This window comes from Apium graveolens, chromosome 10 (genome assembly GCF_009905375.1).
Source record: "Apium graveolens cultivar Ventura chromosome 10, ASM990537v1, whole genome shotgun sequence".
NCBI classification, from domain to species: Eukaryota; Viridiplantae; Streptophyta; class Magnoliopsida; order Apiales; family Apiaceae; genus Apium; species Apium graveolens.
The window spans coordinates 51,771,112-51,790,312 of record NC_133656.1 but is presented as its reverse complement, the minus strand read 5'-3'; the positions used below and the strand labels follow the sequence as shown (position 1 = coordinate 51,790,312).

The window sequence follows — 19,201 nt, the reverse complement described above, 5'->3', positions numbered from 1 at the left end:
CTTCCCACGCGCTTGCGCTGGGTCTGCTGGAGTCTGGCCATCTTTCCTAACTGTTGTTGTGTGATGAAGAAATAAATCAAGAGTGAGCCTTACAGCTCGCAAGATAATATGTAGTGATAACAATAATGTAAGTATCTAAATGGATACTTACTAGAATCTTTTATCACGAGTAAGGTAATTACTTACTAAATATAAGTAGAAACAAGGGATGAAGTTACCAAATACTTCACTATACTTATATCATTTATGAAGCTAGTATAATGAGCTTTCAACAGTTCATCACATAGATGAGACTACAAGACAAGATTTCAATAGATTAAATCTTTAAAATATCATCAAAATAAAATGAAGTTACGAGATACTTCATTTGATGCAAACATCATTTTGAAAACTTGACCCTGCCAACACTCAACAATCGCCCAACCGTATCCTTTCTATCGAAATGCTCTGGGTAGTGTTGCAGAAATATCCAATTGGATGATGAACTCATTACGGGAGTTTGCCGCGCCAGGAAGACCAATTACGATGATCAGTCGTAGTAGTGCAACCCCACCATTTTTTTACATATAGAGGAGAACCTGTCGGATTTACTTGTCAACCGAACACTGAACTCCTAAGGAATGGACCGCCTTAGCGTAACTTCCAGGCCATTTGGGCCAATATAATAAGGCTGGGCCGGCGCCACTCGACCACTTACGCCACTCCTAGTTCAGATGAAATCCATGACTCTGAAATGTAAAGCTCGTTCCACCTTTCCCCAAGTAGAAACTTGTTGATACGGCTCCACCAAGAAGTCGTATCTAGTTGGAAAGGAGAACTCACCGATATTTCTCAGGCGATGCCTGTTAATGGATTAACTTGTTCCAAGAATTTTACATCCCGAGTGTTGGGTAAGTAATCGATTCATTTGACAAAACAGCAACCTTGTTGCGAATATAAAACACACCACAGAGCCGGATCCCTCAGGTTTTGAGCGAGTATTTAAATCCCCTTCGAAAGGAGGATCTTAAATATAAAAATGAGTTTTGGGATCCGCTCTAACTTTTAAAAATCATTTTGAAGACTCGCAAAACACTTTTAAGAATGTTTGGAGTGATGCTGATTTAACAAAATAAATCAGTCCCAATATATTAGAAAATATCTGAATATTATTATTTAAATAATATTTCCATAAAGAATAATCTTTATAAAAATAATTGAAGTAGAAGTTTTGAAACTTATACTTGAAATGAATATTAAATAACCAAAGATATACTTATATAAAAGTACTATCTTTATTTGAATAATCGAAAATAAGTTTGATTATTTACACCTTATTCTTTAATAAAATAAAGAATATATCTCAGCAATTAATCGGAGTCATAGATCCTCAAATGAATATTCAAAAATATTCAATAAATAATATAAACTGAGTCATAAGCCCTCGAATGAATATTCAAATAATATTCAGATAAATAAATAAAAGGGTCATAAGCCCTCGAATGAATATTCAAAATAATATTCAGATAAATAAATAAAAGGGTCATAAGCCCTCGAATGAATATTCAAAATAATATTCAGATAAATAAATAAAAGGGTCATAAGCCCTCGAATGAATATTCAAAATAATATTCATTAATAAAATAAAAGGAGTCATAAGTTCTCGAATGAATATTCAAATAATATTCAAATAAATAAATAAAAGGAGTCATACGCCTTCGAATTATATTCGAAATAATATTCAATAATAAAATAAAGTTAAAGTTATCGAATAAACCTTATTCGATTAATAGTTTGGAAAACTATAACCATATATATATATATAAACATATATATATATATATATATATATCCATATCCATATATACAAAATCTACTCGGGATCCTCGACTCCCGGTTTTAGAAAATATTTTCACCTTTGGGTCCCTATACTAAGGGTATATGCAAGTTACCGCTATCCTCTAGTATAGGTATTATCAACTGAACCAACAGATATATAACTCAAGAATATGAGACAGGCATGCATATATATATACCATATCAGCATGCTTCAATATATCGCAACATTTGCTAATTAACCAATATGCATTTATCGCAAGATCATGCATATACAAATGTATACATCACAACAACAGTATAACGGATAGAATACTTGCCTGAGCGACTTGGGGTGATAAAAGGCTCGGGACGAGTCTGGTAACCTATAAACAACAAGTAAGTTGGAATTAAACCAAAATCACTTGTAAATCTATACTTTAACTAACTTAGACTCTAACGCTTGTTTTGCGCTCACTGATTTGCTTAAGTCACTCGGATATCCTCGGCTCCACCATTTTTAATAATTTAACCTTTACGAGTTTTAAAGCGATTCCTTTGCGAGTGTCTTACCAACTGCCTAACACACTTACCATAAATTTTTCATACATTAATTAACCCTTTTTGGTCTTTAACCTATGTTTCGAAGTAAGGCGAGGGAAAAAGTTTCGTTCGCGAAACGCCGTTACTTGAAACGGTCGTTTCTCCTAAACCGTGCATCGGAATCGAACGAACTACATATCAAAACGAAGCTCGTAACATGAGCTATCTAAACATGGCAGTGGTCATAATCTAGCAGGGGGTTCTCGGGTCCTAATGCTATGCACAAAAACAGTCCAAAGAAAATCGGACGTTACGACGGCTATGTTTACGCGATTTCCCAATTTTAAGCCATTCAAAACCAACCACAAACCAACCTCAAATCCAACATACAACCAACATCCATCCTTATCACATCATAACAACCCCAACCAATTCAATTTAATCATTCATACTTATGCCTAAGCTTAACTTTAATCATACTTAAGTTCTTTTAATCAAAATCACAACATTTACCATTCCATTTCACTACCGTTCCAAATCCCAAACTCTAAATCACAACAACAAACTACAATATCATCCTACTAATTAAAATCATCTTATAATACATAGGGATCTAGGGTTTGGAGATGGTATACCTTCCTTGAAGTGGTGGGAGGAGCTAGGAAGCCTTAAGAAGCTTTGAGAAGTCTTAGGAAAGCTTGGATCTTCAAGAAAAACAAGAAAAACTTCAAGTTAAAAACTTGAAAACACTATTCATAGTCTTCTTCTTTGATTAAATGAAGAAGATTGAGAAGGAATTAATGGCTTAAACTCATGATATAGCCCTAACTAAGCATGAAGATGATTAGGGAATTTACTCACCAATTTAGGAAGCTTGGATCTTGAATTTTTGAAATTTTTGCCCATTTGCAATAGTAAAAGCCGAGAGCATGATGAACCATGCCTTGGTTTCTTTTTGATTTTTGATGAAAATGATTTTGCTTGGCTTGGTTGGCTTGGTTTTTGTGTTTGATTTAGTAAATTACCTAGTTGCCCTTGATTTTGTGTGGTTAAAAAGTCACCACATCTCCTTCCTTTCTTGTCATGCCTATGTCACCTTGCACATGTCATAATGCTCCCACTTGTCCACACCTTGTGGTTTGATGATGTCACAATCCCTGGCTTCTTGTACAAGCTTGTCTCTTGGTCACTTATTTGTTTTACGGTTCGCTTATCTTTCGTTCTCGTTTATCGTTTGAGGGATCATACCCGGGATCTTATTACTTAGGTTCCCTTAACCTTTCTCAACATATTGTATTCCTTTTATGATCCTCTCTTATAATCCTTTAATTTAAATCATTTTTATCCTGTTACCTTATACTCAATTCTCTCCGTATCTAGTGGATTTCCGGGAAAAATCAAAGTGTTCAGAATTGGATTCTGACGATCTTTACATACACTTATATACCACATAGAGTACTAATAATATCCCATAAGATCAATAACAGAACCCCTACATAGCGTGGCATGAACAGTTTTCTCATTCAGCAAAAACACTATTCATAAGGGTTTCAAAAATTTCCAAAAATTGGGGTTATTACAGTCTCCCCTCCTTAAAAGGATTCCGTCCCGGAATCAGATAGAAATAAATAGGGATACTTTCTTAGTATTGCACTTTCTAACTCTCAAGTCAATTTTCCCACATTGTGGTTCTACCATCAAACTCTTACTAGTTTGATAACCCTTCTCCTAAGCACTCGTTCCTTTTTACTCTATACCCTTCCTGGTTGCTCCATATAGGTTACGTCTGGTTGCATGTCTATGCGCTCATATGCCCCTATTTGTCTGGCATCTGAATTACACTTCCTTAACATTGATACGTGGAACACGTTATGAACTTGCTACAGGTTCGGGGGTAGGGCTAGCTCATATGCTAACTTCCCAAACGTCTTAATATATCCAAGGGTCCAACAAATTGTAGACTTAGCTTTCCTTTCTTTCCGAACCTCATCAATCCTTTTTCAAGGGTTTCCAAGGGGATACCTATAACATTACTAGGCCCCCTATTTCATACTCTTTGTCCTTTTTGAGTCAAATCAGCATACCTCTTATGTCCATCTTGGGTTACTACCAGCCGTCCTCTGATTAGATCTATTATATCCCTGGTCCTTTGGACTACTGCGGGTCCGAGCATCTTGCGCTCTACAACTTCATCCTAACATAAGGGAGATCGACATTATCTTCCCTCAAGGATCTCATAAGGTGACACCTCGATAATGACATATGATCTATTGCCGTGATATAACTAAATCCGCGTTAAGTGATCATTCCAAATTTTTTCAAGTCTATTGCACAGACTCTCGTTATAGCGTTTAGCATTAGAGCTTTTGCTTCTCAATACCCATTCTTTTCGAGTTCGTAATCGCTACTACCTTCCGTTCCTAATATTATACTGGTTATACTTTTGCTCGTTAGCGTTCTATAACCTTTTAATAACCACGTCAACCTTAGTATTACGAATGTGTTCCCATTCTGAATACCACCATAACTTTACTACTCCTTTTTCAGCTGTTTCTATTTTCGAAAGCTTAATCCTTCATATAGAAGTAAAAGAATTTATTGAGAGATCACTATGATCATGAACACTTGTTATCTCGCATAGTTAGTACAGAAGGTGGCCAGCCTTTAGTACTTGACAAGCAATTAAACAATAGCTGGTATCCTACTCGGCTTCTATCACACAGATAGATAGTCATTCGGCAATACCTCCCCTTCTGGAAGGGTTGTTCTTCTCAGCTTACATGAAATGAAAAGAAGAGAAAAGAACGAATTGAAGAGAATTGTATATTCATAAAAAAATTTTATTGCCATAAAATATCTGGCTTGGGATCTACCTCTGAACTATAGAGGTTGTCATAGAAGAACAAAACATATATGTATTTATATCAACATCAAGTATTATAGCATCGCATTTCACGTGCCTAAATATTTTCGCTATCCCGTCCATCATTCTATGGACCCATGCCCTTCCTCGAGCTTATACACAATTACCTTTGAAACTCCCTCGACATCGAAAATCGAATCTGGGATCTCATTCTAGACATCATCGTTACTTGAATTCTATGCTTGCACCGCAACCTTCCTCGTATAATAATACGACTCTCTATTGATAAGAAAGAATAAATATTCAATAGGTAGACACTCTACTTAATTAGTCTATCAATGATAACTTATACACTACCACGACCCGATTAGTGATACTCAATCTCAACAACCATTCCAATACAACTCTCACGGTTGTAATCAGCTCATTACTCGCAGAATCATTGCTGCCTTACTATGGTCCACCACTGACCTACTGTAGTCATTCATTTTCCTTGAAGTCTTAATAGCTAACTATACGGAGTCCATACATATCGTATCAAATTCTTCTAAGGAGGTAACATAATAACCATCAATCACAATTCATGAAGAACACTCCAAACTCTGACGTACCTTCATGACATGAAGCAGATAAAAGTGCAGAAGAGTTTCAATCAAAGCAACGATAGCAGGTTAATACCATTCTTAATCATACGCCCTAAATAGAAGAATTAACTCAAGGGTTCATCTAGTCCTTTTTTGAAACATGGTCCTGGATTATTCTCAAGATAGGACCTTCTAAGATAGATAGCCCGCTCATGGCGATTACACGAATTAAACCTTTACCGACTACTATTACGGTTGGGTATTGCACAGTCATCAGAAGGAATGTCAATCTTCCAAACCATAATACAACCTTCATAGCTGTAACCATCATCACTGCATTCCTTTGGCACAAGCGCCTATAATTATCCTCTTACCTTTAAAGTGTCGGCCACCTCTTTGGCCTTTCCTGATAGTAAAATTTCCTTACAGTCAATGTCATTTTAATCACCTCCAAATAAATTTTCTACCTTATTTCCGATCACTGCTTGAGTGAAGATGTTTTCCTTAAAATCAGATGGGAAAAAAAATATCACCATTTTTCCATAAGTTATTGCCTCAGTCTTTAGAGGCTAATCACTTGTCATGACTGACTCTCAATCATACTTAGAACATCTTTTATCTTAGGTCCTAATTGCCCTGAACAATTTCGACCTTTACTGGTTCGATCCATACTTTCTCGTGGTTTAACACGTGCCCCACTTGGCAACATTATAATTACGTCATATTTCCTTTATCAACATTTCTATTCTTGAGAATTTTGAATATTACCTTTCTCCTTGTAAAACCTCTAAGGTTATCCTTGATTCGTTCCTCCTGTATTCCCTAGATACAGGGCATATCAACATACCCTTTACTAATACTAGAACCATTATCTATATGTTTCTGAAAAATTTTCTCCACTGATACTTAAAGGTCATCATTACCTTAATATTTTCCAATTCATACTGTCAAAACTCATACTATCCCTATTAAGGGTGAAATGCCAACCTGTATGCATTCCCCTAGGATTCATTTTAAGTTACCAATGTTCTATCCTTAATTCCACCTTTAAAAGGTACCTGCATCCTTCCATGGATAAATCAAGTCATATATCCTTGATAGATTATCTTATTCATCATTCCCACCTCGATAGTCTATACCTAACTTCATAATAACATCCTTATTCAAATTGAGGTCAATCTATATGGCCTCCAAAAGATAACAATGGTCATCTGCTTTTCTTTCCTGATTTGGTAATGATAACATGGATGTTCTGGAAGATATTGGTCATGTTCAACGTGAACTTCTTCTTAATAATTCCTTATTTACTTTTGTTGTTTATCTCAACAGTCATCTCAATGTTGGGATATCTTTCATATCTGGCGTCTCCCTTTCTGGGTATCATGCCACCGGTCTCACACTTTACCTTCTTGAAGGTCACTTCCTTCATCCAATTTTCTTAATTTCTTACTTTCTTGTCTCCTCAGTCTATCCGCGTCTCATTATTTATCCTTCGAATTATCTCAAGGTTTCCTCGAATCTTCCCAACTTACAGGGGATAAAATATATGTATCTCTTATACCTTCAACCATCAATTTAACTCATGGTGAATCACTCTCATCCGGACGATTACATACTTTTCTATTTCTATTTCTACGAGTCTTTAGGGTTTCCTCATACCCAACTCCCTTATCATTCCTCAAACTCTCTTGCCTTTATATTCCTTTCTCTTATCGTTATTTCATGAACCAACACAACATAAGCATTGATTTCAAACATCCCGTCATTCTGGATTCGTGTCTTCAGAACGAATCTTGATAACTTTTACAACTTAGATTCATAATTCATCATACTCGTCTGCCTTTGTTCTGGCTCTTAAGCTTTTACACTATCTCCATAACCTTGGGAAGTACTTTCCTGAAAACAATTGACTGAACTTAAATCAGTTTATTATAATCTCTTGCTCCGTGCCTTCCTTGGCCTTTCACCAGCGGATGGTCTCTCTCTTAGGAGGGTAAGTGACAAAACAGTCTTTTGTGGTTCGTCAATCATTTAGAATCTCAAATGATTCATCTATTTCCTTTAGCCAGGCTCTTGCCTCGACTGGGTCAGCTTGTTCCTTGGAATCTGAGAGCTTAGCCGACTTAAAGGTCATGAAAGAATTTCCCACCGCCACTGTCTCCTCAGGGTGGTGGTTGGGGATAATAGTCTAAGTTCTCTTTAGACAGGTCCATGAATTGCCGTAAAGGGGTACCATCTCGGGTCTCCTGTCCTTACTCGACTTTTGTTCCTCAGTCTAAATATTTCTTCCTACTCCCCATAATTGGGGTCATCTTACATAATTTAAATCCTCATTTTCCACTTCATCATGTTATGGGTTCCTTTTGTCTTGGTGCAACCTCCTGACTATCATGTTCGGGGTTTGCTCTAACTCTTATTCCTCAAACTAGCTTTCATCTAAGATTTCATCTTTAAGCTCTTAAACCTTTGGAACCCAAATTCTATAGGAATACCTCATTATTCCCTTATCATCTCTCTCGGTATTAATCTCATACCTATTTGTTGGCTCTCTGCCTTCATTCATCACTTTACTGGCACAATATGTTCTTTTCCAATACTTCGGGCTGTATTGCTATCTCAAACAGCTTTCGGTACCGGCTCCGGTTACCTTCACTACTATTTCCATTTTCTCAAAATCTCTTATAAACTCTCCAAAAGACATTATTATCTTGAGTCTCTCCTTTTTACTAAGGGCATCAGCCACCATATTGGCTTTCCCCGAAGGATAAAGATTCTCCCAATCATAATTCTTGATTAGCTCTAACCGCCTCCTCTGGCGTATAATGAGCTCTTTCTACGTAAGAATGTACTAGAGCTCCTATGGTTTGTGAATCTCACACTTCTCTCCATACAAATAGTGCCTCAAATCTTTAGCGCAAAACTATTGCCACGAGCCCAAGCTCATGGGTGGGGATATCGAATTTTAAATTCCCTTAATTGTCTTGACGCAGACGCGATTATCTTGCTGTGCTATATAAGAAGCACCCTAATTCCTTATGCGAAGCGTCACTTACAAATCACAAAATCTCATTTTCCATCCGGCAACGCCAACATAGGGAACATCACCAACCTTTGCTTCGTTCTTAAAAGTTGTTCTCGCATTTTCTCTGTCCATTCGAACTTCTCAGTCTTACGAGTAAGCCGCGTTAAAGGGGCTACTAGTCTTTACAAACTTGAACGAACCTCTGGTAGTGACCGACCAATCCTACCTCTGGTAGTCGACCTAACCATGGTCATCAATTCATCAGTGGTCCTTTATTCATTCTTGTCAGGATCCTCCATGGGATCCTTCTCAGCAACTATCCCTTCTAGGACAACATCCTCAACCGCTACATCCTCAATATCAACATCATCCGGTCCTGCATTAGGACACTCTATCGGATCCACATCCGATCTCCAATTAGTAATAAAACATCATCGCGCTGTTGCTCCTCAACCTCAGGGTTCGGAGTCCCGCTACTCTATACGATAACGAACTACGCTTCTATCGCTACATTTATAAGGGTTCCCATAAGGGTTTTAACTGTCAGTACTACGTTAGGTAGTCCGACTATGAACTTGGCAAGAGTTCTTATTATCTTAGTGAACTTATTATCTTAATGTCCCATCATCTCTGAGGTTTATAACGCTTAGCTCTGATACCATTTCTGTAACACCCCCAGATCCGGGGTCGGGGATCCGGGTCGTCACGGTCTTTCTTTCCACAATATCACTTCACTTAATTAATAATAATAACCTTATGTTGTGACCCCACACTAACACACACCACAACCCGTTATAGTCTCAGAGATGAAATTTAAATAAGTACAAGTCTTTGAATCCACAATTTAAAAGTTATTACAACCCAAAATGATTACTTGATAAATTTACAGTTAATTGCCATTATCTGCCACAAGTTATAATTATACATAATTTGATTCTCAAAAATAGAATGCCTCATCTACCAATAGATCTACCTCTGCAGCTATAGCAGCCACAACATCATCGGGAAGACGCGGGATGCTTCCCACGCGCTTGCGCTAGGTCTGCTGGAGTCTGGCCATCTTTCCTAACTGTTGTTGTGTGATGAAGAAATAAAGCAAGAGTGAGCCTTACAGCTCGCAAGATAATATGTAGTGATAACAATAATATAAGTATCTAAATGGATACTTACTAGAATCTTTTATCACGAGTAAGATAATTACTTACTAGATATAAGTAGAAACAAGGGATGAAGTTACCAAATACTTCACTATACTTATATCATTTATGAAGCTAGTATAATGAGCTTTCAACAGTTCATCACATAGATGAGACTACAAGACAAGATTTGAATAGATTAAATCTTTAAAATATCATCAAAATAAAATGAAGTTATGAGATACTTCATTTGATGCAAACATCATTTTGAAAACTTGACCCTGCCAACACTCAACAATCGCCCAACCGTAGCCTTTCTATCGAAATGCTCTGGGTAGTGTTGCAGAAATATCCAATTGGATGATGAACTCATTACGGGAGTTTGCCGCGCCAGGAAGACCACTTACGATGATCAGTCGTAGTAGTGCAACCCCACCATTTTCTACATGTAGAGGAGAACCTGTCGGATTTACTTGTCAACCGAACACTGAACTCCTAAGGAATGGACCGCCTTAGCGGAACTTCCAGGCCATTTGGGCCAATATAATAAGGCTGGGCCGGCGCTACTCGGCCACTTATGCCACTCCTAGTTCAGATGAAATCCATGACTCTGAAACGTAAAGCTCGTTCCCCCTTTCCCCAAGTAGAAACTTGTTGATACGGCTTCACCAAGAAGTCGTATCTAGTTGGAAAGGAAAACTCACCGATATTTCCCAGGCGATGCCTGTTAATGGATTAACTTGTTCCAAGAATTTTACTTCCCGAATATTGGGTAAGTAATCAATTCATTTATCAAAACAGCAACCTTGTTGCGAATATAAAATACACCACAGAGCCGGATTCCCCAGGTTTTGAGCGAATATTTAAATCCCCTTAAAAGGAAGATCTTAAATATAAAAAATGAGTTTTGGGATCCGCTCTAACTTTTAAAAATCATTTTGAAGACTCGAAAACACTTTAAAGAGTGTTTGGAGTAAAGCTGATTTAATGAAGTAAATCAGTCCCCAGTATATTTAGAAAAATGCCTGAATATTATTATTTAAATAATATTCTCATAAAGATAATCCTTATAAAAATAATCGAAGTAGAAGTATTAAAACTTATACTTGAAATGGATATTAAATAACCAAAGATATACTTATATAAAAGTACTATCTTTATTTGAATAATCGAAAATAAGTTTGATTATTTACACCTTATTCTTTAATAAAATAAAGAATATATCTCAGCAAATAATCGGAGTCATAGATCCTCAAATGAATATTCAAAAATATTCAATAAATAATATAAACTGAGTCATAAGCCCTCGAATGAATATTCAAATAATATTCAGATAAATAAATAAAAGGGTCATAAGCCCTCGAATGAATATTCAAAATAATATTCATTAATAAAATAAAAGGAGTCATAAGTCCTCGAATGAATATTCAAATAATATTCAAATAAATAAATAAAAGGAGTCATACGCCTTCGAATTATATTCGAAATAATATTCAATAATAAATAAAGTTAAAGTTATCGAATAAACCTTATTCGATTAATAGTTTGGAAAACTATAACCATATATATATATATAAATATATATATATATATATCCATATCCATATATACAAAATCTACTCGGGATCCTCGACTCCCGGTTTTAGAAAATATTTTCACCTTTGGGTCCCTATACTAAGGGTATATGCAAGTTACCGCTATCCTCTAGCATAGGTATTATCAACTGAACCAACAGAAATATAACTCAAGAATATGAGACAGGCATGCATATATATATACCATATCAGCATGCTTCAATATATCGCAACATTTGCTAATTAACCAATATGCATTTATCGCAAGATCATGCATATACAAATGTATACATCACAACAACAGTATAACGGATAGAATACTTGCCTGAGCGACTTGGGGTGATAAAAGGCACAGGACGAGTCTGGTAACCTATAAACAACAAGTAAGTTGGAATTAAACCAAAATCACTTGTAAATCTATACTTTAACTAACTTAGACTCTAACGCTTGTTTTGCGCTCACTGATTTGCTTAAGTCACTCGGGTATCCTCGGCTCCACCATTTTTAATAATTTAACCTTTACGAGTTTTAAAGCGATTCCTTCGCGAGTGTCTTACCAACTGCCTAACACACTTACCATAAATGTTTCATACATTAATTAACCCTTTTTGGTCTTTAACCTATGTTTCGAAGTAAGGCGAGGGAAAAAGTTTCGTTCGCGAAATGCCGTTACTTGAAACGGTCGTTTCTCCTAAACCGTGCATCGGAATCGAACGAACTACATATCAAAACGAAGCTCGTAACATGAGCTATCTAAACATGGCAGTGGTCATAATCTAGCAGGGGGTTCTCGGGTCCTAATGCTATGCACAAAAACAGTCCAAAGAAAATCGGACGTTACGACGGCTATGTTTACGCGATTTCCCAATTTTAAGCCATTCAAAACCAACCACAAACCAACCTCAAATCCAACATACAACCAACATCCATCCTTATCATATCATAACAACCCCAACCAATTCAATTTAATCATTCATACTTATGCCTAAGCTTAACTTTAATCATACTTAAGTTCTTTTAATCAAACCACAACATTTACCATTCCATTTCACTACCGTTCCAAATCCCAAACTCTAAATCACAACAACAAGCTACAATATCATCCTACTAATTAAAATCATCTTATAATACATAGGGATCTAGGGTTTGGAGATGGTATACCTTCCTTGAAGTGGTGGGAGGAGCTAGGAAGCCTTAAGAAGCTTTGAGAAGTCTTAGGAAAGCTTGGATCTTCAAGAAAAACAAGAAAAACTTCAAGTTAAAAACTTGAAAACACTATTCATAGTCTTCTTCTTTGATTAAATGAAGAAGATTGAGAAGGAATTAATGGCTTAAACTCATGATATAGCCCTAACTAAGCATGAAGATGATTAGGGAATTTACTCACCAATTTAGGAAGCATGGATCTTGAATTTTTGAAATTTTTGCCCATTTGCAATAGTAAAAGCCGAGAGCATGACGAGATGAAAAGAAACCTATTTTCTTCCAAAAAATAGATTCAGAATTAAAATGAGGAATGCCAAATATGAAAATAAGAGCTTCTGTTCGTAAAATTTGTGAAAAATGTCGACTAATCCGTAGGCGGGGACGTATTATAGTAATTTGTTCCAACCCAAGACATAAACAAAGACAAGGATAATCAGACTTGTTAAAACACCCAATGTAAAAGTAAAAGGGAGGAGTCCTTTTTGACACGAAATGGATATATCCATATATCTCTGACTCATATTTATGAGATGAACCATGCCTTGGTTTCTTTTTGATTTTTGATGAAAATGATTTTGCTTGGCTTGGTTGGCTTGGTTTTTGTGTTTGATTTAGTAAATTACCTAGTTGCCCTTGATTTTGTGTGGTTAAAAAGTCACCACATCTCCTTCCTTTCTTGTCATGCCTATGTCACCTTGCACATGTCATAATGCTCCCACTTGTCCACACCTTGTGGTTTGATGATGTCACAATCCCTGGCTTCTTGTACAAGCTTGTCTCTTGGTCACTTATTTGTTTTACGGTTCGCTTATCTTTCGTTCTCGTTTATCGTTTGAGGGATCATACCCGGGATCTTATTACTTAGGTTCCCTTAACCTTTCTCAATATATTGTATTCCTTTTATGATCCTCTCTTATAATCCTTTAATTTAAATCCTTTTTATCCTGTTACCTTATACTCAATTCTCTCCGTATCTAGTGGATTTCCGGGAAAAATCAAAGTGTTCAGAATTGGATTCTGACGATCTTTACATACACTTATATACCACATAGAGTACTAATAATATCCCATAAGATCAATAACAGAACCCCTACATAGCGTGGCATGAACAGTTTTCCTCATTCAGCAAAAACACTATTCATAAGGGTTTCAAAAATTTCCAAAAATTGGGGTTATTACATAGGATCCACTGTAGCTTCCTCTTCCCATTCTCTAAAATCACTTTCCTCTTCAGCTTCAAATAAACGATCTTTATCTTCCAAGACTGGTTCAGTGGGAATGTCAAAAATATCAAAGTCATCATGTTCTCCAATGTAGTAGACATCATCAGCCTTTCCTTTGTCTCCAGCAGAGGTATCTTTTTCTTTCCCCTTTCCACTACTCCCTTTCTTCTCCCCCTTAGTTGAGGGATCCTCTACTGACTTTCCTTTAGAACCTCCATGACCTCCATCATCTCCAGAGCCTGAGCCTCCACCAGACGGCCCTTCAAAGTAAGTTCTTTGTTCTTCATTAGGGCAGTGAGAATTCTTGATCATGAAATATAAGTGTTTCATTCCTTCATTAAGATGTTCCATGCTCGTTTCTATCTTTAGAAATCTGGAGGAGTCCAGTGCATGATTCATTTGAACCAGGTCTTCAAGAGAAGTCATTCTTGTATGTAGAGAGCAGAAGTTAGAAATGTCATCAGCTGATAAAGTTGGAGTTTCCTGAATGGAATTGAGCTTTGGTGTGACAGTGTTCTTGAGATCTAAGATATCATTCCTGATGAATGCCAGCTGATTGTTGACAGAGGTGGAAGAAGAAGACCGTTCAACCACTTGTGCTTTGTATGCTTGAGCCTCAGCTTGGCTTTTAGCAAGTTCTTCTTTTAGAGCAGCAATTTGAGCTAACAGGTTTTCAGTGTCTGTGTCTGTGTGTGCTCTCACCTGAATTTCACTCGTGTTTGGTTCACTCACCTCACGTGCTTGTGTTTCTCTCAATATAATTGCTCATGAGGAGTCTTCCTGTTGTTGTTCTTCTGTACCTGCAGTTAAAATCACCCTAGCCTCTTCAAGAGAGGTCAGTGGTGGTGCAATGGGAATTCGCGAGTCCCGATCCTCAGTCAAACCTATCATTTCATGTGAAATAGATGTCTGAATTGCTTCAGGGATAGATTGACTGAGTTGCCCTCCACTTTCTCCAGATAAATCTGCGAGTGGAGAATCCCGTGAGGGAGCCAGAGGTGTTTGATCTGGGAGGGGAGAAAATGACTCTATTAAGGGTGGCTAAGAGTCAGATTTTCCCTCAGAAGCATGTGACTGCTCTTCTGCCGTAACTATGGCAGGCACTGTAACAGACTCTATGTGCACTCCTTGCTCTGTGTCCTGAGTATCATCTGTGGGTATGTATGGTTCTATTGTGAGTAATGGAATTGTGCTTGACTCAGTACAAGATGCCATGGCCCTATGGCGAATTTCAATAGATTCATCCTGTTGAGAGAATGTCTCTAGTAACTGTTCATTGGCCATTTCAAAGTCCATGTCCTGTTGGGAGGACAAGGATGGGCTTTCAGATGCCTCAGTATATGTTCTTCTTTTCTTGGGAGGAGGCAGAGCTGAGGGTTCACTCACATTTAACAATACACTACTTCCTATTAACCTTCTGGGTAACATTTTAGACAGTGGGGGAGAGGTTGAGATAGGTTGTGACTCTGTGTTTGGCTCTATGACCTGGGATTGAAGATGTGGTTCTACAACTTCATGGTCAGTCCTATCGACCACTGGGGGTCTTTCAACAGAAGTAGGAATGGAGTGAGAGTGAGGAATTACTACCTGTAATGGAAGAGCATCTGATGTTGGAGGAGCCTGGGTGGCTTGAACCACTGGAGGTTGAGGTTGTTATTCATGATCGGGAAGATTGAAAATAGGTAAGGGAATATAAGTGGCCATAAAAGAAGATACAAGTACTGGAACTTGCATGAATTTGAAGGTTGTGTCTCGACGGGTGTAAATCTTTTTGCTTACAGGAGGGGGTTCGGTTACTGCAGAGTTAGCAAAAAGGGCTTTGTGCTCAGGTGTGAGAAGATGATCTGCTATAAGCATGAGAAAACGAGCATAGTAACATGATACCCTACGATTTATAGAATGATCACGTAAAGCAGTAGTGAGACGTCTCAAGAGAATGGGAAAAAAGTAGTTTGCCAAAATTGATCATTTGATTGAAAACAACCACAAGACCAATATACTGCAGAGTGGAAGTGATGTTATGAAAGTTGGATTTAGTGCAGTTGGCAAACACTTTAGAAAGTGTATCGAAGAAAATGTCCCATTCAGACACCAAATTGGATTTTGAAAGTTTGGTTAAATTGATCACCCCCTGATAGTGAATAGCATGGAAAAAGTTTGTGATATCATTTTCAGAGGGCAAATTACAGAAATTATCCAATGGAAAATTTAACGCTTGATTGACGACTGTTTCATCAACTACATACTGTGTGTTTGCCACGGTGAATGAAAAAGATTTTGAATCATCGGCCACAGTAGAGGTTGTGCAAATCAGTCTAAGCAGATCGACATTTAAAATCATATTTGATTTAATAGCAGAGCTAACAATCGAATGGTCATTTAAAAATCTAATCCATGGCTTAAATTTTTCCACATCACATTTTTCTGGATTAAAATAACCAACCTGATTATGCGCGACAATTTGGAAATTGAGAGCCATTTAAAATAATAATAAGACACACACTTTCATAAATTTAAGAATAATATTAAGAAAATTCGAATTAATTAAATTAATTTAATAATTCGAATTAAATTAATTATAATCGAAAAATTTAGACATAATTGTATCTCGTTAAAATTCTTAACTCACAAACGCAGATTTGAAAAGCCAAAAGACACAAAACAAAAATTAAAATTAAAATTAAAAATACCCAAAATCAATAAACACAATGATTCGAAAAAAAAGTTTTGAAAAATTTTTGGCAGCACTCCTGTATGTATATATATGTAAGTATATATAACAGGAGTAAGATTGCTGAGTAAAAACTCGAGCAAAGGAGATCAATGGCGGTTAAGATGGTGTTTGCTGTTCGAAGAGAGAGAGAAAGAAAGAGAGACTGTTGGAATTTTTGAAAAACAAAAAAAAAACTAAACTGATGAAACTTAAAACACACACAAAAACGATTAAGTAGTATAACTGGTATGACAATCGGATTGTCATACCGATTGTCACACCAGCTTAAAGACAGAAAAAAAAACAAAACAAAACAAATAATAATATATAACGGGTATGACAATCTGATAGTTATACCGATTGTCATACCAGTACAAAATAAAACATAAAAAGTCTGATATTAATTTTATTACTGGCATGACAATCAATAGTCATACCTGTTATGGATAAAAAACTAAGGTTATTATTTGTTGTATTTATTACTAAGATTCGGGAGGTCAAGGCCTTTAATAGCTGCTCTCGTGTATCGTAGCTTAATTCTGCCTTTACGAGATGCCTACGTATCTCTGTGAATTAGAGAATCAAGCCAAAAAACGTAGTTCTGATCTGTGGGGTGAGGCCCCTTATATAGATGTTGGGAGTCCTTGAATTGGACTTGGTATAGAAGACTTGGTGGGCAAGTCTCATAATTAGAATGGACTTTGGAGTCCTAGATAGTAGGAAACTGATTCCTTATCCTTTTAGGTTCCCTTGAGGCTAATCTATAAGGATTTATATCCTTATCGGGACTCTTCTCAATAGCTGATTTTACCTTATTAATTAATTACGAAATTAATTAATAATCAGGGCTTTTGGGCTTTCTTTATTCCATCAGACCTGATCTGGTCTATCAGGCTTAACCTTTCCGGTCTGAGTATCATATATCTTTTTATTGGGCTTAGCAGCCCACACGTTGCAGTATTTAATCATAATTTATTTATTCCTATCATTTGCCCCCCAACTTTTGGGAAACATTGATTAGGTTTCGCAGAAGTTAAGTTTGTTTATTCCCTTATAGGGTTTCGTTTTTGCGTAAAGTGTGGAGCGACCTACACATTTACAATGAATCTTCCTTTTATTCAAGAATCATCTTAATTTCCAGAAATTTTTCCCTAATTTTCTGGAATTTTCCTTAATTTTCTGGATTTTTCCCTAATTTCTGGGATTTTCCTTTAATTTTCTGGATTTTTTCCCTAATTTCTGGGATTTTCCTTTAATTTTCTGGATTTATTCCTTATTTCTGAAAATATTAACATTTTTCAGAAAATATTTAAGGAATTTCCTTATTTTTCTGGATTTTTTCCCTAATTTCTGGGATTTATCCTGTAATTTTCTGGATTTATTCCTTATTTCTGAAAATATTAACATTTTTCAGAAAATATTTAAGGAATTTCCTTATTTTTCTGGATTTTTTCCCTAATTTTCTGGGATTTATCCTGTAATTTTCTGGATTTATTCCTTCTTATTTCTGAAAATATTAACATTTTTCAGAAAATATTTAAGGAATTTCCTTATTTTTCTGGATTTTTTCCCTAATTTCTGGGATTTATCCTTTAATTTTCTGGATTTATTCCTTATTTCTGAAAATATTAACATTTTTCAGAAAATATTTAAGGAATTTCCTTATTTTCTAACTAAATGATCAGAAAAATAGAACTTTTGATGCTCAATACATCCTAGGCGTTGTTGATCCACGCCTAGGAGACAGTTTCCTAACAACGTCTAGGAAACTTGCGTCCTGGGCGTTGTTGGAGGCTGATGCTTCCTGGGCGTTGTTGATCCACGCCTAGGAGACGGTTTCCTAACAACGTCTAGGAAACTTGCGTCCTGGGCGTTGTTGGAGGCTGATGCATTCATAGATCCTAGACGTCGTGCACCCACGCCTAGGAGACAGTTTTCTAACAACGTCTAGGAAACTTGCGTCCTGGGCGTTGTTGGAGACAGATGCTTCCTGGGCGTTGTTGATCCACGCCTAGGAGCCACACTCCTCACAACGGCTAGGGATGATGCATCCTGGGCGTTGTTGAGGACAGATGCTTCCTGGGCGTTGTTGTACCACGCCTAGGAGCCACACTTCTAACAACGGCTAGGGATGATGCATCCTGGGCGTTGTTGAGGACAGATGCTTCCTGGGCGTTGTTGTACCACGCCTAGGAGCCACACTTCTAACAACGGCTAGGGATGATGCATCCTGGGTGTTGTTGAGGACAGATGCTTCCTGGGCGTTGTTGTACCACGCCTAGGAGCCACACTTCTAACAACGGCGTGGGATAATGTACCCTGGGCGTTGTTGAGGTTGTTCGAGCCTTGATTCATTCAATGAACTTTGATTTTAAATCTTTTCAAAATTCAAATCTTATGGGCTTCCCGCCTTTTTCTTAGGCCCAGGCCCGTTTGTGCATCTTTGAGCTCCTCTATATAAGAGGTGGAGTGCGAGTTCATTTCTCACACTTCTCTTTCACAAAAATTTCTAAACTTCAACTACGCAATTAGTCTCTCAAGAA

At 36.9% G+C, this 19,201-nt stretch overlaps 1 protein-coding gene across 1 annotated transcript in view; it reads left to right on the top strand.

The window, feature by feature from the left end:
* LOC141690582 (uncharacterized) overlaps positions 1-19,201 on the top strand; it is a 41,285-nt gene that overhangs the window by 5,471 nt on the left and 16,613 nt on the right. The gene's annotated exons all lie outside the window — the stretch shown is intronic.